This window comes from Diospyros lotus, chromosome 3 (genome assembly GCF_014633365.1).
Source record: "Diospyros lotus cultivar Yz01 chromosome 3, ASM1463336v1, whole genome shotgun sequence".
NCBI lineage: Eukaryota > Viridiplantae > Streptophyta > Magnoliopsida > Ericales > Ebenaceae > Diospyros > Diospyros lotus.
In genome coordinates this window covers 4299668-4326781 of record NC_068340.1, presented here as the reverse complement: position 1 = coordinate 4326781, position 27114 = coordinate 4299668, and the positions used below count along the sequence as shown (strand labels likewise).

Below are 27114 nucleotides of genomic sequence, written 5' to 3'. Positions count from 1 at the left end.
TGGCAGAGCTAGGGGCAAACCTTGTGGCGGAAGCTCGTGGCGGAACCTTGTGGCGAAGTTTGTGGCGGAACCTTGTGGCAAACCTTGTGGCGAAACCTTGTGGCGAAGCCTTGTGGCAGAGCTAGTGGCGAAGCCCTGCAGCAAGCATCCAAGCGGCAATTTCCCTTAAGGCGACATCTCTTACGGCAATCCAACTTCACTCGATACCAAGCTCGAGTGGACCCCACTTCATAAATTTTAATTGTTGTATTTTGGCAACAACAATTTGGCACCGTCTGTGGGAAAGGCAACAAAAATCCAATCTTAGCCCGAGATGCCGAGAGGGACAAGATCAACTAGTTTGGCAAACCAGTCTAACCCTACCCGTAGGAGCGCTCGCACAAAGACAGGAGACCCCAGCCAAGTACACCTTACAGAACCCGCACCTTTGGAAGATCACCTAGACAACGAGGTGCGCTCGGGAAACATTCCAATGCTCGAAGGTAATCAGGCTATCGGGTTTGGGGGCTTGGAGCACTCGGAGCAGGGGGAGATACACGCTGTCGGGTGGGGGAGACAGGCGATCAGACAAGGGAGGCAGGTCCCGCCCCCAATACCGACAAATCAAGAACAACACTCCCTGGGACAGTCCTCGATTCCTCGGAGGAACCCAACGGCGACATCAGTGCCCCAAGAACTGTCTGGGATAGCCCCCCCCATGGTCCCACTACCGGATTACGAGCTATTGCGGAAGAATTTTGAAGAACTAAAACACTAGTATGATGAGTTGAGGACAAACAACGAGGAGAACATGAAAAGATTGCAAGGGATTACTGCCCTCTTGCATGAATTAATGCCGGACATCCACATTCCCCGCATGGGACAAACAGGGGCCGGGGGAGAACACTGGAGATCCCAAAACAACCCCCTGAGGACCCCAAGACAAGGGATAAGAATTGGGACTCCTAAGCCTAATGACCTTGTCTGGGAAACAACAGACCCAAGGGAAAATCACGACAGGAGACCAGGGAAAACCCCCATGTACGAAGAAACGGCAGAAAGCACCCACTCAAGAGCTCTTTGCGTCCCATCTCTGCACAAGAACGAAACAGAAAAAGAAATGCTCAGAGCGTCCGACGTCAAACGCCTCATAGAAGAAGTGCTAGAGCAGAAACAGGTTGTGATGACGCCAAGAGAAATCCCTACCAAAGGTTTTCCTCTATCCGAGGAACTCCAGAAACAACCAGTGCAACCAGGGTTCAAGTTACCGCAACTCTCGGTGTACCTAGGAAAGGAAGATCCTGTGAAGCATGTACAACACTTTGTGGCAATGGCTGTGTTGCATGGATGGGACGAAGTCACCAGGTGCTGAGCCTTCCCACTCTCCTTGGCAGGACAGGCTCAACAATGGTTCACAGACTTACCAGCTGGACATATCCAATCATTCGAACAGCTAAAAAAAAGAATTTCTAGAAGCATTCTCTGCCTATGTCCCAAAGAAAAAGAGCACCATGTATTTAATGAGCTTGCAACAAAGGCCCAATGAATCCCTAAAACAATACACTGAGCGGTTTAGAGCAGCCACGCAGGAAGTAAGGGACCTCCCAGTCGGTTTGGCAGCCTCGGCATTGTTTGACGGAACCACGTATGCCCCGCTCAGGAGGTCTCTAGCATTTTCTGAGCCAGATTCAATGACCGAATTGTTCGCCCGAGCAGAGCAATTTATTGTCCAAATGGAGATACTCGAAGCTTGGGAAGGAAAAAGAAAAGGGAGACAAAACGACGTTAGACCAGATCGAGCTATAAAGGTACAAAGGAGAGATGAGCCCCCAAAGATGCAATTTCGGAGCTTCCCCCCCCTCACTGAACCAAGAGTTGCAATCCTCTCATCCATTGCCTATACAGGACTCATTAACTTTCCCCCACATTCCAGCCAGCCTCTGGGCAAGAACATGGAGGCTTTTTGCAAATTTCATGAGTCCACGGGGCACACTACAGAGCAGTGCAGGGAGTTACGCAACCAGATTGAACAGCTTATCAGGGAAGAGAAGCTTGACCGGTTTATATTGGATATGCCAAAAAATCAACAGAATATGGGAGATAGGTCTAGGAGGGATAATCAGAGGAGGCCCCCCGTCCTAAGTTTGATGTCGCAAACAGAAGGGAAAACCAGCAGCCCCGACAGAGGGAAGGAGGAAGAAACAATCAGAAGGGGGAAGAGGCAGGATCGAGCGTTGGAGAAAATGACAATGAGCCCATTATGGAAAAAATACACATGATCTTAGGAGGAGAAAATTTAGCAGGCGATTCCTCTTCTGCCAGAAAGGCATATGCGCGACAAGCGTTGCACGTAAACTTGGTGGCTAAGATTCAAGAAGACGAAGACCCCATTATTTTCACACCTAAAGACCAGGGGGATGTGCTGCTACCTCACGATGATCCCTTAGTTATCTCTTCCGTCATTGCTAAGCATCCCATTGAAAGGATACTAGTAGACAGCAGAAGCTCTGTTAATTTGTTATACTGGAACTGTTTTGAAAAGATGTATGTTGCCCATGACCGATTAAAGACGGTCACTTCGCCCCTATACAGTTTCACAGGAGAGGCGGTGCCAGTGGTTGGGTCGGTGCAGTTGCCCATTACACTGGGAGACTACCCTCAAGTGATCACTCGGCAGGTTAATTTCATGGTAGTCAAGACCTTTTCTCCTGCCTACAATGTGATCCTGGGACGTTCCCTCATTAACGCTATGAGAGCCGCCATTTCTCCGGGATATTTGTTAATGAAATTCCCTACGCCCCAGGGGGTGGGCCAAGTAAGAGGTAATCAGAAACAAGCCAGAGTGTGTTACGTGAGCTCTATAAGAGGCACCAAGGGGAAAGAAAAAACAACGACCGAAGAAACTTTAATGATCAGCAAACAAACTCTTGAAGCTAACAAGCCTCATCCAATGGAAACACTTGAAGCCATCCCTCTAAACCCCAGTGATAACGAAAGACAAGTGCGAGTGGGGAGCCAACTAGAGGGTCCGGAAAAAGAGGAGATCGTTAGATGCCTACGGTCCTACGCAGACATATTTGCTTGGACGCCTGCCGACATGCCTGGAATTAGCCCAGAGAACATATCTCACCACCTGAATGTCTGTTCGGGGGCTCGGCCAATCAAGCAGAAGAAAAGACACCTTGCCCCAGAGAGATTGAGATATTTGGAAGAAGAAGTAGACAAACTCCTCGATGCGGGATTCATCAAGGAGGTCCAATATCCTGAATGGCTAGCTAATGTTGTGATGGTACCCAAGGCCAACGGGAAATGGAGGGTGTGCATCGATTTTACCAATTTGAATAAGGCTTATCCAAAGGACTCCTACCCGCACCCTCGGATAGACAGGCTAGTTGATGACACCTTCGGATATGCTGTGTTGAGCTTCCTGGATGCCTTCTCAAGTTACCACCAAATCAGTATGTATCCACCTGATGCTGAGAAAATAGCATTCATCACAGAAAAGGGGACGTATTGCTATCAAGTGATGCCTTTCGGATTAAAGAACGCAGGAGCCACGTATCAAAGGATGGTTAATAAGGTATTCAAAGACTTGCTGGGGGAGGTAATGGAGGCTTACGTAGATGACATGATAGTTAAAAGCAAGTAGGGTGAATCACATGTCGGACAACTTGAGAAAGTTTTTGCCGTGTTTAGGAAGAATAATATGTGCTTGAATCCCGACAAATGCGCGTTTGGGGTGAAATTCGGAAAATTCTTGGGGTACATGATTACTCACAGAGGAATAGAGGCTAATCCAGAAAAAGTGCAAGCAGTAATCGACATGGAATCCCCCACCTCAGTGAAGGAGGTTCAAAGCCTAACAGGTCGTCTAACTACTTTGGGCAGATTTCTCTCTAAATATGCTGAGCGCAGCCTTCCCTTCTTCAAGGCCTCAAAAGGAGGCAAGAACTTCCAATGGACCCCTGAGTGTGAGAAAGCCTTTCAAGAATTGAAAGAGTACTTAAAAGAAATTCCCCTGTTGACCTGACCAGAAACCGGAGAAAAACTATACTTGTATTTGGGAGTCATCCATCAGGCGGTGAGCGCAATTCTCGTCAGGCAGGTCGGGCAGGTTGATAGCCCGGTCTATTATGTGAGTAAGGTATTGCAAGGGGCAGAGATGCGATATCCTTACGCGGAGAAAATTGCCTTGGCATTAGTGGCGGCAGCTAGGAAGTTAAGACCCTACTTCCAGGCTCACGCCGTGGCAGTGTTAACAGATCAACCATTGAGACAGATTCTACAGAAACCCGAATGTTCAGGAAGACTAACCAAATGGGCCATTGAACTCAGTGAGTATGACATTAGCTTCGAGCCAAGAAAGGCAATAAAAGGACAAGCATTGGCAGATTTCATAGTCGAATGCACTCACCCGCCCGCGACAGAAGAAACTCGCAATAACGAATGGATGTTGTTCGTCGATGGGGCGTCAAATGCCAAAGGAAGTGGGGCAGGGGTAGTGTTGATTTCTCCGGAACAGGAAATCTTGGAATACTCGCTTCGCTTCACCTTTCCCAGTACAAATAACGTAGCAGAATACGAAGCTTTGCTTGCTGGAATGACATTAGCAGAAAGACTAGAAGTAAAAAACTTGACAGCCCACAGCGACTCTCAGCTGGTGGTACAACAGTTTCAAGGTACCTACGAAGCAAGGGAGCTGGTGCTGGCCCGCTACCTGCAGAAGGTGAAAGAACTCGCCCATAGGTTTGAGCATTTCGAGCTGATTCAGATTAATAGATCCCTCAACCAGCACGCGGACGCACTATCAAAATTAGCCTCTGCCCGGGACACCCCCGGACGCCTAATCCACATGGAAGTCCTCCAACAGCCTAGTGTAGGAGAGGAAGACATCGCGGTGCATTGCATTACGGAGATCGAAGATTGGAGAAGCCCCATATTGAAATATTTGCTTGGCCAAGAACTGCCAGTAACCCCCGCAGAAGCAAGGAGATTAAAAATCAGCGCAGCCCGTTTCACAATAATTGGGCAGAAATTATACAAAAGAGGGTACTCCATACCGTTGTTAAAATGTCTTGGGCTAAGGGAAGCACAACAGGCACTAGAAGAAGTGCATGAGGGGGACTGTGGTGAACACCTCGGAGGAAGGCATTAGCTGGGAAAATCCTGCCAGCCGGTTTCTTTTTGTCCACGATACGGTAAGATGCCGCCACAAAAGTTCGAACCTGTGACAAGTGCCAGAAACATGCTCCCCTGACAGTAAAGCCTCCGACTCCCATCTAGCCGATATTCCAACCTCTGCCGTTCGCACAATGGGGTCTAGACATACTGGGGCCATTCCCAATGGCATCTACTCAATGAAAATTCCTGCTGGTAGCTACAAATTACTTCACAAAGTGGGTAGAAGCTGAACCTTTGGCAACCATCATGAAAAAGAAAGTGGAAGGGATGGTATGGAAAGACATTATTTGTCGTTTTGGCGTGCCACGTATACTCAATACAGATCATGGAACACAATTCGACTCAGATGCGTTCAGAGCTTTTTGTCATCGATAGGGAATCAGCCTAAGAATGGCATCTGTAGCATACCCCCAAGCAAACGGACAAGTCGAAGCAAGCAACAAGACCATACTACACGGCTTAAAGACTCGACTAGAGAAGGCAAAAGGTGGATGGGCCGATGAACTCCCCAGCATCTTGTGAGCATATCGCACAACTAGTCGGGTACCCACCGAGGAAATACCTTTCAGCTTGGCATATGGAACTGACGCCCTTATCCCTGTGGAAGTGGACCTTGGCTCACCCCGAGTCATGGCCTTCAGGGAAGAAGGTAATTCGGATCGTCTACGGGAGAACTTGGACCTGTTAGACGAATTGAGGGAAAAGGTGGCGGTACAGTTGGCAGCTTATCAGAGGAGAGTCTCCAACTACTACAATGAGAGGGTTCGCCCTCGCAAGCTTGAAGAAGGAGATCTGGTACTCAGAAAAACAGCCATCACCAATGCTCTTAGAGAGGAGGGGAAACTCAGACCTAATTGGGAAGGACCTTACAGAATTCGAAAAATGTTGGGACCTAACACGTGCACACTGCAGACGCTACGAGGCGAGACAATGGGCAAAACTTGGAATACCATGCACCTCAAAAGGTACTTACCAACCCTGCCGGCCATAAACTCCAGTGAAGAAGGCGAAGCGCTAGAGGCAGGACCAAGCCTGTCACCAGAAGCGCTGCCCGATCCAGCTGAGGGTCGGGATTCTCTCTATCTTTTCATTGTAATAATGTTCCCCAAATGAATAAAAGAATATACCCCCTGTATTCCTGTGGAGTAGGCAAAACTATAAACCGAACCACGTAAAATCTCTGTGCTCGACTGCTTGTGTGTCATTGAATGTAATGCAGGTACAACGGCTCAAGCACCACCCGCTCCCAAAGGTCAAGCCGCCTAGTGGCAATCTGGCGTCAATGATTGCGAGCTAGCCCGGGATCGCCAGAAAATCCGATGCCTATGCCCGCAGACTCACTCGGATCTCTCGTTTGAGTTCGGTGCTATGCCTTTTCGGCCATACCCGACTCCTTGGTTGATCTGGCGCCTAGGTCTCCCGGCAAACTCGGATGTCTGACAAGAATCCCACGTTGGATCGCGGGTCAAACCCGGATTCTCTAAGGTAGATCGACCCTGTGGAGGCCTGAAATCGCCAGAGTTGAGTCTGGCATGATTCTTCTTACCAGAGTTGAGTCACCCAGTTGCAATCTAGTGCTAATGACCACGAATTGGCCCGAAATCGCTAGAAAATCCGATGCCTATGCCCGCAGACTCACCCGGATCCCTCGTTTGAGTTCGGTGCTATGCCTTTTGGGCTAGATCCGACTCCTTGGTTGATCTGGCGCGTAGGTCTCCAGGCAAACTCAGATGTCTGGTTGGAATTTCGTGCTAGATCACTGGTCAAACCAAGATTCACTGAGGTGGACTAACCCTGAAAGATAGAGACAGAAGACACAACAGCAAATGCGCTACGACCCATCCCAGGATCACCAGATGCCTGGTCACCTAGAGACAATTTGGTGCTTAAGACCCCGGATCGACATAGTTTCTTCAAAGTATTCTGACACCAATGCCCGCAGGCTCACCTGGATCCCTCGTTTGAGTCCGATCTATGCCCCTAAGCTAGACCTGACTCCTTGGTCGATCCGGCGCCTAGGCCTCCCGGCAAACTCGGATGCCTGAGAAGGATCATGTATCGGACCCGGGGTCAAAACTAGATTGCTTATGGCAGATGAATCCTTAAGAGAAAGAGCAGGCACCCCCAAGAAGGCTGCCCACAATTCTTGTAATCTATGATTCGTAAACACGGAACATGAAAAAGAGCAAGGCGCGTCCCGACACAAGAATAGTGGAAGAAAAATTTAAAAAACGCCATGACAAGCAGATAGGTGCCAAAGATACTAGAATGAAATATATATATATATAATAAGCGATAACAGCCCATGTGTAGATGTGACAAATAAAGCACACCTAATCTTTTGTTCATGAGATTAGTGGCCCAAAAGTTCGACATCCATAAAAAATAGGGCCACCATTTTACATAACCGAGATGGGAATTCAAAAAAAAAAAAAAAAAGGCATGGCCTAATCACCTCTACGAGAATGGAGGTGCTCCAACTTCTGAGGAAGCAGACTCAGGGGGGCGCCATCAGGTTCATCCAACCCATGCCTAATCGTTTGCAGAGCCTCTATAATCCCGGAGGTATCCTCCTGATCAGGTACATAGGGACTCCATGGACCAGATAGGTTGGCCAGGTCATCTGTCAAGGCTGCCCTTATATACTCATCGGGGTCACATGAGTTAGGTTCATACTTCCGCCAGTCAGGAGGATCAAGCGAAGCTGTTTCTGAAAACACCATTTCAGGAAATGACTCCCCAGGACGCCGAGACTCCAGGAGACTACGGCCAAGGTAAAAGCCTAGCTTAGAGAAGCAGCTAACGTAGGCCTCCTTTCGTTGAAAGCAATCATTAGAAAGCCGATACTCTCTCACCGCCTCTCGAGCAGCCTCATTGATCTCTCGATGCCTGCTTTCACCAAGACTGGATATCTCCTGACGAGCCTGCGCCACCTGATCCTCGGAGTTGGCAAGAGATCTTCGAAGTTGAACAATCTCCTCCCGAGCACTAGAAAATGAAGACGCCATATTTTCGTACGCTTGGCCTTGCTCCACGGATTTCTCCTTCCATTTTTGAGCTTCTGATTCTACTAACTGACACCTTGTAGTGAGACCCTGAAGCTGGGTTTGGAGGCCTTCGACTTGCGTGTGAAGGTTCGAACTGTCAGACTCCAAGTGCTGGATGTTCATATTCAGTACTTGTCTCTCCTCACTCCATTGCCAAGACTTGTTCATTCAGTCAGCGATCTCTGCCTCAGCTTTTGCAATGCGCACCCGATTCATCGCATTTGCCACCACGGCTCCTTGAGCACCCTGCCATAAGGAAATTAAAACAGGCAACCCTTAAAAAAAAAGGGGGGGGGGGAGCTTACAATGGCCAGGTGGCGTTCGAAATCATCTATGTCATCAAGGGGGTTCCGAAAATAGCGGTCCTCATCTCGAGGAAGAATGGTAGAATATAACAAACGTGCCCCAACCCCGCGCATGTTTATGGAATCCGTATCCAAAAGCCCTGGGCGCGCCATAAATTCCTCGCCTCGTGCCCATCGACCCTCTTTAAGATCTAAAGCATGTTCAGCTGGTGGGGGGAGCTCGGCGAATCTGGGCTCTAAACCTCGAAAACGTAACCTCTCCTCATTGTGTAGAACCCGATGCTCAGTACGCTGTGGGTTAACTACCCCTCTGCGAAATTGCCCACGACCAGCAGCATGAGCTGCATTGATGGCCTCTTGGTTAAGGCGAGAGGTAACCTCGATCTCTTGCTCGCCATGGACCACCGTAGTGGCATCGAAACGACCAACGTACCCCGCATCATCAGGAGCCCCGCTCATGGCAATCGAGTTGTGCCCTTCGCAAGGAAGTTTGCCAGGTTCAAGGGGATATGCACTTGGAGGAGGAACCAAGGGGACGCACTCAAGAGGTTCCAAAGGAGTAAGGGCAATGATCGGCTGGAAAGTGGATGGACCTGCCTCCCTCTGTTGATGCCGACTCCTTTTGTGACGACGCCGCACCTCACCAGTTTCCCCTGTCCCCTCAACAGCATGAGTCTCTGGGATGGCAACAACACCTTCAGGGGGGAGGGACATAGGCTGAGGAAGCCCGTCACGCGTCACTCCCTCGTTCGCCCTTCGGCGAGAAGCTTGCATTGCTCGCCTCATACCTACCAAGAAGTAGAAAGACTTGTGAATTAAGATAAAAAAAAAAAAAAAAACACGAGAAGGAAAGAAGGGGGCAGCGGTAGGAAGGATCCAAACCCTCAGGAGGAGATCGCTCCTGAAGAGTGACGACCCCTCATTCTACTTGGACATCAGTTGCCGAAGGGGCTGGGGGCCGCAGGGGAAGCGTCGAAGGGACTGTGCGCCTCGATGATTCTCCCGTGTGGAGTACCTAGCCAGCCCTCCTCAACCGGTCCTCAGAGAGAAGGTCCAAGAGGCTCACTGGACCTCCACGCAAGAGTTGACGCCGCTCATCATTATATCGCTCCCGAAGAGTAGGGATGGATAAGGAAAGAATTGGCTTGGCCACTCGATCGTCAGAGCGCCAACCTCTGGGGGCATACCATGTACCCGATGGAGGATCTACTACAAACCAACGAGCGTCGAAGAAGTGAGCCTTGGGTGGAATGCCCTCGAACAAGCGATCCTCAACACGCTCCCTATAAAGTGTATACAAGTGATAGCGAGACTGCCCTAGCTGGAAATGGTAAAAAGAAAGAAGAAGATCGACAGTAGGAGACACCCCCCTCTCATGACATAAGACAAAAAAACCTGCTAATTGGGCCCAGCCATTGGGATGCAACTAAGCTGGAGATAGAAAGCTTCGACGAATGAGCTCTACACCGAAAGGATGAAGCGGAAGGCGAAATCCTAAACGAAAACTTATTTCGTGAACTGCCATACATCCCTCTGAAATAATGGCGGCACAAGATTCACCTAGCTCAGGCAACCTAGCATGATAAGAGGAAGGAACGCGATAGTTTCTCACTAGTTGGGAAAGATCATCAGCTGTTAAAGAGGAACGTTTGCCCATAAGAAGTCGACATCGACGCCCCTCAAGATCTTGGGTACGAAGGTATACACTCTCAGGTGCCATGATCTTTGGAAGACAGAGACTTGAAAAAGGGAAGGGCCCTAAAAGACTTCAAAAAAGAAAGCAGGAAATAAAGAGGCTAGTGGCGACATGGCTCACTTGAAAGACTGGCAAAATGAAAAAACTCGCAGCAAAGCCAAAAGAAGGCTAAATGGCAAACAGCTAACAGCAGGCTTGCGGCAACTAAAGAGATTAGGAGCACTTAAGAATTTAAAGCCTCGCGGCAAGAGCAAGGAAAGCTCGCAGCAGCAACCTGAGGGCTCGCGGCAAGTAACAAGGAAGCTCGCGGCAAGGGGAGAAGGCTCGCGGCAAGTGACAAGGAAGCTCGCGACAAGGACGGAAGGCTAGCAGCAAGAACGAGAAGCCTCGCGGCAAGCGCTGCAAACTCGCGGCAAGGGCCAGGAAGCCTCGCGGCAAGCTCGCGGCAAATCCAAGGCAGGGTCATGGCAAAGTCGCGGCAAATCCAAGGCAGGGTTGCGGCAAATCGCTGGAAGCTCGGGGCAAAAGAAAAAAAACCTCGCGGCAGAAGGAGCCAAAACTCAGAGAAAGACATAGTAAAACCCATGCGGTAACTAGTATTTATAGGGGTGCCGGAAGAACCAATGGGCGGGAAGGAAAATTCCTCCACGGGTAAAAACCAACCTAGCAGCGGTGTGGCCCTCTTATGTAAAATTTATTACTCTTTTTCATTTTGTCCATAGACAAAACAAAAAGAGTGGGGGCAATTGTTGGGCCAAAGAAATTGGGGGCAAGAAATTGAGCAAATAAATTGCGCAAAGAACGCGGGCTTGCGGCAGTGTGCCGTAAGCTCGCGGCACGCTGCCACAAGCTCGCGGCACACTACCGCAAGCCACTCCCCGCCCGCTTGCTAGCGGCAAATGCCGCAATCCCGAGCCTGACCGCTTAAGCTCGGGGCAATTACCGCAAGCTCGCCGCAAAATGAGCAGGGGCTCGCGGCACAAATCCAAGTGTGTCGCGAGCCCAACCTCCTACACTACCGCAAGCCCCCAAGCTTGCGGCGGTGTGCGTCTCCCGAAAAACCAAGAGCCCCACTCGGCAAGTGCCACGTGTCGATACCAGCCACCCTTGAAAATCGCGCCCTATAAATATCCAGCTAGAAGACAATGAACAGGACTTCCAACTTTGGTAAAATCCAGACATCTTGAATACACTAGGACTATTCTCTTTTTGGTGAGCAATTTCATTAGAGTTTGGGACTAACTTTGGCATCGGAGGGTCTTCACGGGGAAGATTCCCGCGAGCCTTCTAACCTATTTTTTCAGCATTAATAGGGTCCAAACCTTATGGCGGAAGCTCGTGGCGGAACCTTGTGGCGAAGCTTGTGGCCGAACCTTGTGGCGAAGCTTGTGGCGGAACCTTGTGGCAAACCTTGTGGCGAAGCTTGTGGCGGAACCTTGTAGCGAAGCTTGTGGCGAAGCTTGTGGAGGAACCTTGTGGCGAAGCTTGTGGAAAACCTTGTGGCGAAGCTTATGGCGGAACCTTGTGGCGAAGCTTGTGGCAGAACCTTGTGGCAAACCTTGTGGCGAAACTTGTGGCGGAACCTTGTGGCGAAGCTTGTGGCGAAGCCTTGCGGCAGAGCTTGTGGCGAAGCCTTGTGGCAGAGCTAGGGGCAAACCTTGTGGCGGAAACTCGTGGCGGAACCTTGTGGCGAAGCCTTGTGGCAGAGCTAGTGGCGAAGCCCTGCAGCGAGCATCCAAGCGGCAATTTCCCTTAAGGCGACATCTCTTACGACAATCCAACTTCACTCGATACCAAGCTCGAGTGGACCCCACTTCATAAATTTTAATTGTTGTATTTTGGCAACAACAGCTTCAGATGATATCTCTTTCACTAAGAATGATTTCTGGGATGTGCACTGACCGCACAACGATGCCCTCGTGGTCTGAGCTACGAGCTAGGATCGGCAACATGGAAGTGCGAAGGGTCATGGTGGACATAGGTAGCTCAGTAAACATCATGTACAGGGGATGTTTTGAACAGGTGGGACTAGAGTCAGACCAGCTGGCAACCTCTTCAGAGCTGCTGTATGGATTCACTAGCGACGCAGTAGTCCCGAAAGGACGCATAAAACTCCCGCTAACAGTTGGGGAATCAGGCCTCCAGGCCACAACAATGACGGATTTCCTTATCATTGATGGTCCCTTCGCATACAACGTCGTCATGGGAAGACCTACCATGAACAACCTGGACCTAGTTGTCTTAACCAAGGCTCTGGCCATTAAGTTTCCAACCCCCAACGGGACCGGATGTGTGAGGGGCGAGCAGTATTCAGCAAGACACTACTATAAGGAGGCACTGAAAATAGGACTCAAAGGAAAAAATGTGAATATGGTCTTTAGAGGGGAAGCCCGAGTCACTAATAGCCGGGGAGTCAGCCACGACTTGGACCTGTGCGACGTGGATTGCGACCGAGCTGCCCAGTCCGGCAGATGAACTGGAATATGTTGTAGTCAGTACTCGCAATGTTGAAAGGCACCTCCAGATGGGCAAAGGTCTCTCCCTCGAGATAAAATCCCAGTTGATTGATTTCCTTAAAGCAAATTTGGATGTGTTAGTATGGAACCACGAAGACATGGTGGGAATAGACCCAAATATAATGCAACATCGACTCAACATCAATCCCAACTCGAGGTCAGTTCGTCAGAAGAGAAGACCAATGATAGTTGAACGGTATATAGCCCTGAAGGAAGAAGTAAACAAGCTTTTAGCCAGCAAATTTATCAGAGAAGCCCATTACCCAACCCGAGTGGCGAACCCGATCTTGGTGAAAAAGAAGAACGAGAAATGGAGGACTTGCATCGACTTCACGGACTTGAACAAGGTTTTCCCAAAAGACAGTTTCCTACTGCCCAAAATTGACCAGCTCGTAGATGTAACGGCCGGCCACCAATTTTTGAGCTTCATGGATGCCTATTCAGGGTATAATCAGATCCCTATGAACCCCGACGAGAAAGAACATACATCGTTTATGATGGATCGGGGATTATACTGCTACAAGGTAATGCCCTTCGGACCAAGGAACGCAGGAGCGACGTACCTACGGCTAGTCAACATGATGTTCGGAGGTCTGATCGAAAAAACCATTGAGGTATACGTTGATGATATGCTGGTGAAGTCCAGACAGACCGCTAACCACATCAACGACCTAGAGGAAGCATTTCAGATTTTGAGGAGGTACCAGACGAAACTAAATCAACTCAAATGCTCATTCGGCGTGGCATCAGGAAAGTTCTTGGGGTTCATGGTGAACGAAAGGGGGATCGAGGCCAACCCTGAGAAAATTCGAGCTCTGCTGGACATGCGATCGCCCACCAAGACTAAGGAAGTGCAAAGCCTTAACGAATAAGTCGTCGCCCTGAGCAGGTTCATCTCCAAATCATCTGATAAGTCCATCCCATTTTTCAATGTTTTAAAGAAAGCATATAACTTTGAATGGACAGAAGAGTGCGAGACTGCTTTCCAGCAGCTGAAGGAATATATGAGGCGAGCTCCTCTCATGTTAAAGCCAAAAAAGGGGGAGGAATTGATTGTCTACCTGGGAGTGTCTGAATACGTAGTTAGCGTCGCATTGGTACGAGAAAAAGACCGGGTGCAATACCCGATGTACTATATAAGCCACAAACTACTCGACGCTGAAACAAAGTACTCCCCCATGGAGAACCTCGCCTTTTCCCTGGTGATCGCATCCTGAAAGCTACGCCCCTATTTCCAAGCTCATCAGATTGGCGTGCTGACCAAACATCCACTGAAGCAAATCTTACAGAAGCCTGACTCATCCAGCCGCCTACTCAAGTGGGCTATTGAGCTCACCCAATTCAACATAGAGTACAAGCCAAGGATGGCCATAAAGGAACAAGTACTGGCAGACTTCGTTGCAGAATTCACAAGACCAGTGGAAGAACCAGCCCCCTCACTCTCTCCAATCTGGGAGTTATTCGTTGATGGTTCTTCCAGCGAGCACGGGTCCAGAGCTAGCATACTCTTAATAAGCTTGAAAGGACATAAGATTCCTTACGCACTGAGGTTACGTTTCAGAGCGACCAACAATAAAACTGAGTACGAAGCACTTCTAGCTAGTCTGTGCTTGGCAAAGAAAGTCAAGGTAGAGCGATTGAAAATTTTTAGTGATTCCCAACTTGTGGTCTGTCAGGTACAGGGGGAATATTAGGCAAAGGGCCCGAAGATGGCAGCATACCTCTTGAAAGTTCGAGAGCTATTTCACCTTTTCGAGGAGTGTGAAGTGAATCAAGTCCCGTGGGCCCAGAACTCTCACGCCGATGCCCTAGCTCATTTTGCATCAGTTGGAGATGCAGACTCATTGGGGGCCATCCCTATAGAGTTCCTAGCAACACCGAGCACGAAAAGGAAAACTGAGACATTGACAATTGAGCTAAGGCCAGGTTCATGGATGAAGCCGATCGTTGACTAACAAGTTAGAAGAATGGCGTACTCGAGCCTGGGCGGCCATATATTGTATTTTCGATGATGTGTTGTATAAGTGAGGATTCTCAGTCTCATTACTTAGATGCATCGACGGGCCTGATTGCCAAGTGGTTCTCACTAAAATCCATGCCAGCCACTGCGGCAATCATGCTGGGGGAGTATCCTTGGCTCAGAAGGCATTTCGCTAGGGTTTTTACTAGCCTACCATGAAGCGAGACGCTACGAACTTGGTGAGGAAATGTAACACATGCCAAAGGTTTGCGAAAGTGCCACGAGCTCCCCTCGCCTATCTTCAACAAATGAGCAGCCCTTGGCTTTTCGCTATATGGGGCATCAACCTGATCGGGCCACTTCCAATAGCTCGCGGTGGGTGTAAGCATGCTATGGTGGTTGCAGACTTTTTCACCAAATAAGCAGAAGCGAAGGAGCTCGCACAGATATCCACCGCAAAGGTAGAAAATTTCATAAGGGACAACATTATCTGCAGGTTCGAAGTCCCTCAACAAATAGTTATCGACAACGGGACCCAATTTACCAGTTAACAGTTCATACAATTTTGCGAGTCACTAGGGATCAAGAAAAGCTTCACAGCCGTGGACTACCCACAAGCCAACGGTCAAGTGACTGCACTCTCACCCTGCAATTAAAACACAATAAAAACAAATCATAATAAAACTTTTATATTTTTTTTATTTTAGTGAGAGGTTTATACTCGCCAGTGTACGAGTGCAGTTGTAGTCCAAATTTAAATTTATATTTTCTGGATGAATCCAGGTCGTCCACTGAGAGATTTATTTATGGCAAAAGAAAAAGAATGTCACACACACGCACACGCATTTGGACAAATTGACAACAAGATTTTTTATGGTTTTGTTTTTAGACAACAGATACTAGAAAATAAAGTAAGGCAAAAATTGAAATAAACATTAAACGTAAAAATATGAATTTGGATAGTGCTTGAGTTAAGACAATTTCAGTACCAACCCGTTGATTCCCAAATTTTAGCATATAAGATTAGCAACATTAATTTAATTTCAGATTTGAGGGTTTGTTATTAAATGCAATTAGAGATGATGATAGTTCTAGGTTAAGCAATCCCCATACATGATATGCGGGATTCTAATTTAAGCAACTACCATAAATTCAATTACAATTAATATACAAAACAACTAAATTAATCATCCGGATTTGGGTATGATAGCGTTTCCAGTTCTAGTAACTCTCATACATGGCATGAAAGCTCTAAGTTAGGCTTACGCTCCAATCCAAACCTAGTGATTTTTTTAATAATTAATACACACTCATACTGAAATTTAAATTAATGTTACTTATTTAAAGCACAGCTTTCTTTGGGAATCATTGGCGTTGGACACTGTCCTTGCCTTAACCCAAGATTAGATTTAACTACTCATTTTTATTTGAAAGTTAATTGACATAAATTTAAATGACGTAATTTAAATAACAGAATTTAAATGACAAGAAATTTAAAGGCATAAACTAACCGGCCATTTAGGCGGTGAATAATTAAATAACAAGAATTTAAATGACAAGAAATTTAAAGGCATAAACTAACCAACCATTTAGGCGGTGAATAATTAAATGACAAGAATTAAAATTGCAGAAATTTAAAGGCACAAATTAACCGGCCATTTAGGCGGTGAATAATAAAGTAATAATAAATGACATAAGAATTTAAAAAAAGAAAGAAAAAAAAGTAAGATTATAAGAGAAAGTACTAAAGAAAATGAGAAAGAACAAGAACAATTCTCAAAGAGAGAATTATAAGGAAACAACTAAACTTTTATTCAAGAATAATAATCACACTTACAAATGCAATCAAGTGAGCTATTTATAGGCCACAAGATGCAATACAAACCACACAATTTCAATTATTCAATTAGACATAATTATATCTAATGGGCACTCACACACTTAAAGTTAAATGGATTTTAGCTATAATACACACCTAATATTAAATGGATTTTAGCTAAAATACATACCTAATAAAGCACTCATAAAGTTAAATGGATTTTAGCTATAATATCCACCTAATAGTTAAATGGATTTTAGCTAAAAAACACACCTAATAAAGCTCTCACATAAAAAATAAAAATAGATTTCTATAAATTAGTTTTTAATCTTCATTAGGATTAAAAATAATCCTTGGGCCTTCTCCAAATAATATTTTCTATGGGTTGCTCAAATTGGGCCTTAATTCTTCATGGGCTTGAATTCTTCATGGACTTTAATTTTTCATGGGTTTGATTTCTTCATGGATTTGAATTCTTCATGGACTTGATTTCTCCATGGATTTGAATTCTTCATGGACTTGATTTCTCCATGGGTTTGATTTCTTCATGGAGTTGAATTCTTCATGGACTTTAAGTCTTCATGGGCTTGAATTCTTCATGCCTAAAAAAAATAAAAATAATTTAATGTTATTAATAAATTATATATTATATATATGTATTACACATGGCACATACATATATTAGATTATATTATATATATATTACATGCATGCATATAATGATATATATGTATTATATATAATTTTATATATTATTATTATTTACTTTAGAACTTCATTTCATTCATCTTTCAATTTAAATTTACATATAACCATAAAATATATATTAATATCTAATTTAAACCATATTTAAGATCGAAAGAAGGGTATAATTATAACAAAATTTTTACAAAATTAACCACTAATCATACCCCCCAACTTAAACATTGCTAGTCCCTTAGCAATCAGACTATACACCTGCCAAACTTTATTCACAATAACTGTATGAATGTAAAAATTTCAAATTCGAAACCGAAATGCATAAAATTAAATAAATAATTTAGCATTCTAAATCAGATTTTTGGTTAAAGGTCATACAATCTCAGGAATGGAAATTAGGATAACCAACACACAGACTTACTCCCTCGAAGTTTTGACTTCAAATCTTACTATGGATTTTCTCTCCAATAAAAAGGATTCCTTAGGTGTACACACAAGGGGGTGCACCGTTATAAGAGTAAATGCAGAACAAGTTCAAAACTCAGTGCCATCCCAAATACAAGGAACGTATTTTCATGAAAGAACAAGGAAATTGACATAGCTTCATGATTGGAATAATGCTCTAGATGAGTAACTTCTGAATTTAAACATGATTCCCTACTCCAAACTTGAATTCTGATATCACATGATTTATAGCATCAAAAGGGACCGGACTGGGTTGTAATGGGGCTATAAGGTTAATACGGGTTGTCAAAGAAAAGGTAGAGTGTGCAAAAGGTGTGTCGGGATTTTTTTTTTTTTTTTTTTTTAGCATTCATTTTGAAACAGTTATGCTAAATAGCTAAGAGAATTTGCCCCCTTTTTTTCACTTTTTTTTTTCTTCTTTTTTTTTTCTTTTTTTTTTCTTTTTCTTTTTAAATATGAAAATAGATAAACAGACTAATTCCCAAAATCACACCAGGTTGGATAAAATTCATATGGTTATGGGTTAAACGAGGGTAACGAAAGAAGTTGTACTACAAATGGCTCAAATGGGCTAACAAGAGGTTGATTTAAAGAAAAAAATAGGCTCAAAATGAAAGAAATTGATCCCCCTATCATGCTTCTCAGTCATCTAATTCATAGTTTGAAACCAGTCAAATTCATCCGCTATCATACTAGACATTCAAAGCGAATTGATATTTTGAAGCCATTGAAAAGATAAGATAAACAAGAGAGCATATTTAGAGTAAGTGTTATTTCACTCAGAATTAACGGTTATTAGGCTCAAACACTTGCTTGGGTAATAGTCTCCACTTCTGTTGAGGGATCATACAATGTACTAATCAGCTAATTACTGTTACCTTTGACTTTATGACCGATAACCAATTTTTAAATTTTGAATCCCCGATGAATGCAAATTACTTATTCTAATGCACATACGTTTTCAAATAAGAAATCAATGCATCCATATTTCGTATTGCAAACTTAACCGGCTATCAGTGCATAACTTCAAAACTTTAGGAATAGCGTTATTTGAAACACAAATTTGTTTTTTTTTTTTTTTTAATAAGAGCAGATAAAGATAATCAATTCACACAAGACTACAAACTAGCAATAGCAAACTCACAGTTAAATATGAACCAGATAATTCATAACTAAACCTTACACCCCCCAACTTGAATTGCAGTAATAAATTAGGGTTGTTAGGAATACCTGTAACTCCACAAGTTCATTTTGCTGTGAACTGCTAAAACTTAAACAACAAATGAGCACACCATATATATATATATATTTATATTTTCATACCAAAATAAAAATTGATGCAAGTCATAAGATAAAAAAATGCGTCTCAAGAGTACAAAAAGTACTCCTTACTCAGCCATCTTATCAAAGACTTTGCTAACAACATTCCACAGTTTTATTTTGTTTTTTTTTTTTGTTTTTTTTTTTTTTAAAGAAACACAATCAAGAAAAATTCTGCGAGTTGTACAATAACTAGATGCGTCTCAAGAGTACAAAAAGTACTCCTTACTCAGCCATCTTAATAAAGAGCATTTCTCACAGTGATAAATCTAAATTAATCGGACCCCTTTGGCGCTTGTTACTAATTGCCTTAGACCAGTCTATCCGAGGCTCATGAGGATCGTACTGTGGAACATAAGCATGTAATTTCTCTAACAGCTTATCAATGGTGGATGCAGAAATGAGAATCTTTCTTGCTGAACGAGAAATGAACTGTTGGTCCACAGCCTGATCAAGAAAGGAGAGTAACCCATCGAAAAAATGGTTAACATTTAAAAGTCCAATGGGTTTGGTATGGAGATTACTCTTGGCCCAGGAGATTATACAAAAGATTTCTTCAAGTGTTCCAAAACCTCCTGGTAAAGCAATGAAGGCATCTGACTGATAAATCTTACAAGCCATGCGCTCAGACATAGAAGTCGTTTCTATAAGTTGACCGTGTGTAATCCCGGAAATATGTGGTTCAGCTAAAGGGATTGGCATTATACCTACCACAGATGAATTTCCAAGATGTACAGCTTGTGAAACATAACCATTCAATCCACGACTTCCCCCTCCATATACCAAATTAATTTTTTTCTCTCCTAATTTTTTACCAAGTTCGTTCGCTGCAAGTGCGTAACAAATATCGCTCCCAAGTTGAGAGCCACAAAGTACGCATATGGTATTGATTCGACAAACTAACTGGCCTTCCATGTTTGTTCCTTTTGTATGTCCTGAAAAGAAGTTTGGCGATCAAAAGTAGCTATACAACAATTCAACAAGAAATAAATACAAACAAAAATCATGCGTATGTATAAGTAGTTGTGATTGTGGCTCACATCTTCCTCTGGTTGTACGTCCAGAAACGGCTTAAACACTTTCTATGAAGCCGGGATAAGCTTCCCATCCAATTTTCTTATAGATTGGCAAACAAGGTCGTTTTTAGTCAGATTCCCAAGACTATAGCGTTGGTGGTCACTTCTGAACTGGGTCCATAAAGCAAGAAGTTCTCTTTGCACTATTCCACATGGATGCTTCTCAAGAGTCAATCGGATATCATCCAAAGACTCCTTACTCAGTCCATCCTTTATGAAACTAATTTTATCTTCTCGATTTATGGACGTAAACCCCACAGATTTGCATCGTGTGTTACAGGTCCATCGAGCACATTTGTAACAACCATTCACTCTTTTCGCTCTTCTTTTCTTCGCAAAACTACTCTTCCCTAAGCCTGGAAAATGCTTAAAACTAGGTGAAGTTTCACCAGCTAATCGAACTTTTGCTTCGATCAGCCAACGAATATCTTCAAGGATGTTATTAAGCATCAACAACCTTAGTCTTTCACACCTAGCAACATAAATTTTTTTCAAATCATTCTGCGGGAGAGATGGATAGTACTTGTGAATTTTTGCGAGATAAAGATCCATTTTTTTTTTTTTTAAAAAAAATTATACTAAGAAGAAAGTAAAGAACTATAAACTTTACAAAAGGGATGAGAGTACCTGATCGGAGAATAACACAAAAGAGAGAAGATTGAGCTCAAGAGGGGTGACTTGCCTCATACAGATATGAAGTCTCTTATAGAGCAATGGGTATCACTATTCTACACTCGACTCGAGGCATGCCATAATTGCACCGTCAGACTTGACGTCGTTTAGCGTCTCATTTTTCAACATTTGGCAGTGTGTCTTTTTTTTTTCAACGCTCGGCGCCTCTGTTTTCAACATTTGGCAGTGTGCCTTCTTTCTTTATAGGGCAGTGTGATTGCACTGCCCAAGAAAAGATGGCTACCACCAGCGTCAATTCTGTCTCTCTCAATTCAATTTTTTTTTTAATTAATTTTGTTTTAATTTTTTTTTTTTTTTTTTTAGGTAAAATTTTGTAGACACCTTACCCCCCAACTTAAATTGCGTATTGTCCTCAATTGGCAATAAAAGGATAGAAGATAGGCATACCTGGCGGTCTTCAATACATAAACTCGTATGGAAAAATTTTATTTAGACTGCACATAGAGAAACACTAGTTAAGTAATGCAAAAAAGGAACAACCTATATGTATATATATATATATATATATAATTATTTTATTATATTTTTATTTATTTATTTTTTTTTTAGAATTTTTTTTTTCTTTTCTTCCAATTAAGGATCAAATGAGTGGTTGCCCACCTAATCGTATAATATCTCCCATTCACTACACCACTTTTAAAGTTATTTTCAAAATTATATAAATTGATTTTTCTCATGAATGCACATATATATTTTGAAAATATATCGTCCGGAGGTGTTGGTTTTATTATATCCGCGTATGGCACATTAATTTGCACAAACATCTCACACGTGTTTGGTTTAATTTGATCCTCAATAATATCGACTAACCTAAAAGATAGAAATTGAGGGGTAAATGTGGATAAACTTATGATTTTTTCACATTTTGGCTCTCGAATTTTATCCTCTTCTTCCTCCCAGGTTTCTTCTTTTCTTACATCATTTTGGTCTTTTTCTTCCTCCAAAGCTTCATTGACATCTACCTCACTGTGATCAACCACTCTCTCTTCTTGCACCAAAGGGTGTACTGTCCTAGGGGCATCAAGTTTCTCAATTATTTCTCCATTCCTTAAGACAGTCACTCCTATGTCCTGCTCCTGACTTTCACTTTTGATGATGGGTTTTATTAATGTGATTTGGAGTGAGTTGGGATGGACAGGCTCTGACATGCTCAAAGTCTGTGTTAGCTGTGTCAATTGGTTCCTAATGTCCTCTGTAACTCTAATGGTATGTTCTTGACATTTGGACATTTGTGTAAAAATTTCCATTTGGCCTTGCATAAATAGATTGAAGGTATCTTCTAATGAACTCCCATGAGGGGGTTGATATGCATCGAATGTAGACTCTTCATTAGTTTGAAATGATTGAGGCTGGGAAAGGAAGTGCTCATGTGGTTGGGCTACAAAATCATTTTCCCATGAGAAATTTGGATGAAAGTGTGAATTAAGGTGATATGCATCAAAGTCCGAATGGTAGTTTTCCTCATGGTTCTGGTAATACATTCTCTCATAGTTGTGTGTGTGTGTGTAACTGGATTGACCATACAATACCTCCTTAAAAGCAGGTATTATAGGGCAGTCATCCGTTAAATGAGCTGAAGTCTCACACACAGCACACCAAACCTCAATTTCATGGTAAGTGGGTAACAAATGGGTAGTGTCTGATTGCAAATCAAAAGTGGTTTGCCTAAGAGGGTATAGATAATCCTTAAGAGGTCTAGACAAATCAGATTCAAAATGATAATTTTCATCATGATAAGTATCTTGTGCAGACAGATTGTAGTAATTTTGAGACATGAGTGTAAAGTTGACAATCCAATTGTAGGTAAAGACTCAGAATGATATGAAAATACTGTTTCAAAATTCTACCTGATCTCAGTCTCATATACAATGCACAAACAAAAATAAAGTAAAAGAGAAATAGAGTTACCGATTTTATCAAGAGATGCTTATTTTTTTTTATTTTTTTTTTCTTTTTGTTTTTGCCTTAATCTCCCCGGCAACGGCGCCAAAATTTGACTGCACTCTCACCCTGCAATTAAAACACAATAAAAACAAATCATAATAAAACTTTTATATTTTTTTTATTTTAGTGAGAGGTTTATACTCGCCAGTGTACGAGTGCAGTTGTAGTCCAAATTTAAATTTATATTTTCTGGATGAATCCAGGTCGTCCACTGAGAGATTTATTTATGGCAAAAGAAAAAGAATGTCACACACACGCACACGCATTTGGACAAATTGACAACAAGATTTTTTATGGTTTTGTTTTTAGACAACAGATACTAGAAAATAAAGCAAGGCAAAAATTGAAATAAACATTAAACGTAAAAATATGAATTTGGATAGTGCTTGAGTTAAGACAATTTCAGTACCAACCCGTTGATTCCCAAATTTTAGCATATAAGATTAGCAACATTAATTTAATTTCAGATATGAGGGTTTGTTATTAAATGCAATTAGAGATGATGATAGTTCTAGGTTAAGCAATCCCCATACATGATATGCGGGATTCTAATTTAAGCAACTACCATAAATTCAATTACAATTAATATACAAAACAACTAAATTAATCATCCGGATTTGGGTATGATAGCGTTTCCAGTTCTAGTAACTCTCATACATGGCATGAAAGCTCTAAGTTAGGCTTACGCTCCAATCCAAACCTAGTGATTTTTTAATAATTAATACACACTCATACTGAAATTTAAATTAATGTTACTTATTTAAAGCGCAGCTTTCTTTGGGAATCATTGGCGTTGGACACTGTCCTTGCCTTAACCCAAGATTAGATTTAACTACTCATTTTTATTTGAAAGTTAATTGACATAAATTTAAATGACGTAATTTAAATAACAGAATTTAAATGACAAGAAATTTAAAGGCATAAACTAACCGGCCATTTAGGCGGTGAATAATTAAATAACAAGAATTTAAATGACAAGAAATTTAAAGGCACAAATTAACCGGCCATTTAGGCGGTGAATAATAAAGTAATAATAAATGACATAAGAATTTAAAAGAAGAAAGAAAAAAAAGTAAGATTATAAGAGAAAGTACTAAAGAAAATGAGAAAAAACAAGAACAATTCTCAAAGAGAGAATTATAAGGAAACAACTAAACTTTTATTCAAGAATAATAATCACACTTACAAATGCAATCAAGTGAGCTATTTATAGGCCACAAGATGCAATACAAACCACACAATTTCAATTATTCAATTAGACATAATTATATCTAATGGCCACTCACACACTTAAAGTTAAATGGATTTTAGCTATAATACACATCTAATATTAAATGGATTTTAGCTAAAATACATACCTAATAAAGCACTCATAAAGTTAAATGGATTTTAGCTATAATATCCACCTAATAGTTAAATGGATTTTAGCTAAAAAACACACCTAATAAAGCTCTCACATAAAAAATAAAAATAGATTTCTATAAATTGGTTTTTAATCTTCATTAGGATTAAAAATAATCCTTGGGCCTTCTCCAAATAATATTTTCCATGGGTTGCTCAAATTGGGCCTTAATTCTTCATGGGCTTGAATTCTTCATGGACTTTAATTTTTCATGAGTTTGATTTTTTCATGGATTTGAATTCTTCATGGACTTGATTTCTCCATGGATTTGAATTCTTCATGGACTTGATTTCTCCATGGGTTTGATTTCTTCATGGATTTGAATTCTTCATGGACTTTAAGTCTTCATGAGCTTGAATTCTTCATGCCTAAAAAAAATAAAAATAATTTAATGTTATTAATAAATTATATATTATATATATGTATTACACATGGCACATACATATATTAGATTATATTATATATATATTACATGCATGCATATAATGATATATATGTATTATATATAATTTTATATATTATTATTATTTACTTTAGAACTTCATTTCATTCATCTTTCAATTTAAATTTACATATAACCATAAAATATATATTAATATCTAATTTAAACCATATTTAAGATCGAAAGAAGGGTATAATTATAACAAAATTTTTACAAAATTAACCACTAATCATCAAGTCAAACCTGTCAACAAGATAATCAAGCAAATATTAAAGACCAGGTTGGAATCCAGAAAGGAAGCCTAGGTGGATGAACTACAAACCGTGCTCTGAGCCTATCGAACTACAGCTTGCACAACCACGGGAGAAACTCCTTTTTCTATGGTATATGGATCTGAGGCGATGATCCTGGCGGAAAATGAAGTAACAAGCCATCAAAGAGCCACTTTCGACTCAGAGAATAATAACCGACTACTGGCCACAAATCTCGATCTGCTTGAAGAAGTAAGGAAGATAGCTCGCTTGAGAGTGGCAACTTACCAACAGCATGTGGCAAGATATTATAATTGGAAGGTCTGAGTCCGATGCTACAACGTCCTCGTGTTGTGCCTTGTTCTCCCCGGAGCTCGTAAGAGCAATGAGGGGACATTGGGCCCAAGCTGGGAAGGCCCCTATACTGTGAAGGAAAACCTCGGCAATGGAGCATACCACTTGGCCGACATGGACGAAGCAGCTCTCCCGCGAGCTTGGAACGCAAAACATTTGAGCCCGTATTTTCGATAAGCAAACATCTTCTCTTTCTCATATTTTTTTAGTTTTCAATTGACGTCTCGCCTTCGTTGATACTACTTGGATTAAATCAAGCGGCAAATTCTGTTTGAAATATATTAATGTGTCTTTTATCTCTGACAAATCTTTTTACACCCATACTTTGGTTTTTGAGAATAAGAATCAGAGAATAATTTGGGGGTTAGAAGACTATGGTTTGCGAGTTGGGGCCCATTCAACTAGGCTAACATGCCATGGTTTGTGACTTATCTGAGCATTCATCTTAGTCTTTGCCCCAGGACATGGTCGACGTACCAGAACCCATTCATCTTGACTGCAGTGTCATGGTTTGGTGCCTATTAAACTATCAGCTCGATTAAAAGCCCATTGAGTCATGGTTCACTATCCGGGGCCCTCTCATCTCGACAAAAGTCATGGACTGTGACCTACCTGGGTGTTCATCTTGACCTCACTAAAATCCTTAAAGGTCATGGTATGTTAGTTGGGGTTACCCTATGATCCACCTAGACATATAACTTGGCAATACAAGTTGGAGTTTCACTAGTTGGGGTCCCTTTACCTTAGCTTAAGCCATGGTCTACAACCTACCTGGGTGTTCACTCCTGATTTGTTAAACTTGTCAGGAGTCACGGTATGTTAGCTGAGATGGCAACACAATCCCATATCTTGGTAAACTTTTCATTATGACCCACATGTTATCTCGTTAAAACATGTTAGCTAGGGTCCGTCTTAATTTGCCTAAATAAGAATATTCGCAACCTACCAGACACGCATCCTAATCATCAGTTATCATGTTCATCAATCACGAGCTGCTCAGCCATGGTACGTTAGTTGAGATCGCAAGGCAATCTACCTGGACATATATCTCGTCAAGGTTTTCTTTACTTTGTTAAGACATGTTGGCTAAGGATCACCTTAATTTGCCTAAGTATGACTGTTCGCGACCCACATGACACATATTGATTATTGATTATTACAATTATCGTTGATGAACTACTTCAAGCTTGTTAATCTGCGAGCTGAGAATTCTCTGGGTCTATCTGGACTTATGTTTGGACGATTCATTCTCAAGTAATATTCCTAAAGACTTCTTCCAAAGTTATATTTTCAGGCCTACTCCGATATGCAGAAGTCTTTTCTTTTCTTTTTCGAAGACTCATATCAAATTATATGCACGAAAAAACACTGAATTTCATTAAACAGGTACTTCTATTACAAAATGTGAAAAGTATGTTTGAATTACAAAAAGAAAGCGAAGCATAGCTAGAAGGAGCAGGAGCAGGAGCAGTAGCCTCGACAGGCCGGAGCTCGACAGGTTGGGCCTCAGTAGCGTCCATAAGCTGAACCTCGACAGCTCCGGACGGCTGGACCTCATTGTCAGTTGCTGGTGTAGCGACCTCCGATGAATCAAGCGAGGTGGCAGCCTTGGCGTCCTCAGCGGCCTCAGCCGCATATCGTCTCACCTCCTTGACGGCCTATGCACCGAAGAAGGAGAAATCCATCTCATGATGGTTTAGCCAGAGAGTGTACAAGAATGCCGAACAGGTGTTAGACTTGATCTCTTTGCGTACTGATTCCATCCAAGCTCCCACCTCGCACCGGACGACTCGATCATCAACCTGCTTTCGCTATGCCTCGGTCGCTTTTAGCTTGTCTTGGGTTTCCTACAAACCTTCATTGGCTTTATTCAACTCGCCGGTGAGCTTTGAGTTGGCAGACTCCCACATATTCTTTGACCGGCGGAGCTCTTAGTCGAGGTCTTTGTTTCTCTGCATCGCCTCC

At 42.7% G+C, this 27114-nt stretch overlaps 1 protein-coding gene across 1 annotated transcript in view; it reads left to right on the top strand.

Moving 5' to 3' along the window:
* Positions 1-27114, top strand: part of LOC127797208 (glutathione S-transferase U17-like) — a 53090-nt gene that overhangs the window by 11390 nt on the left and 14586 nt on the right. The gene's annotated exons all lie outside the window — the stretch shown is intronic.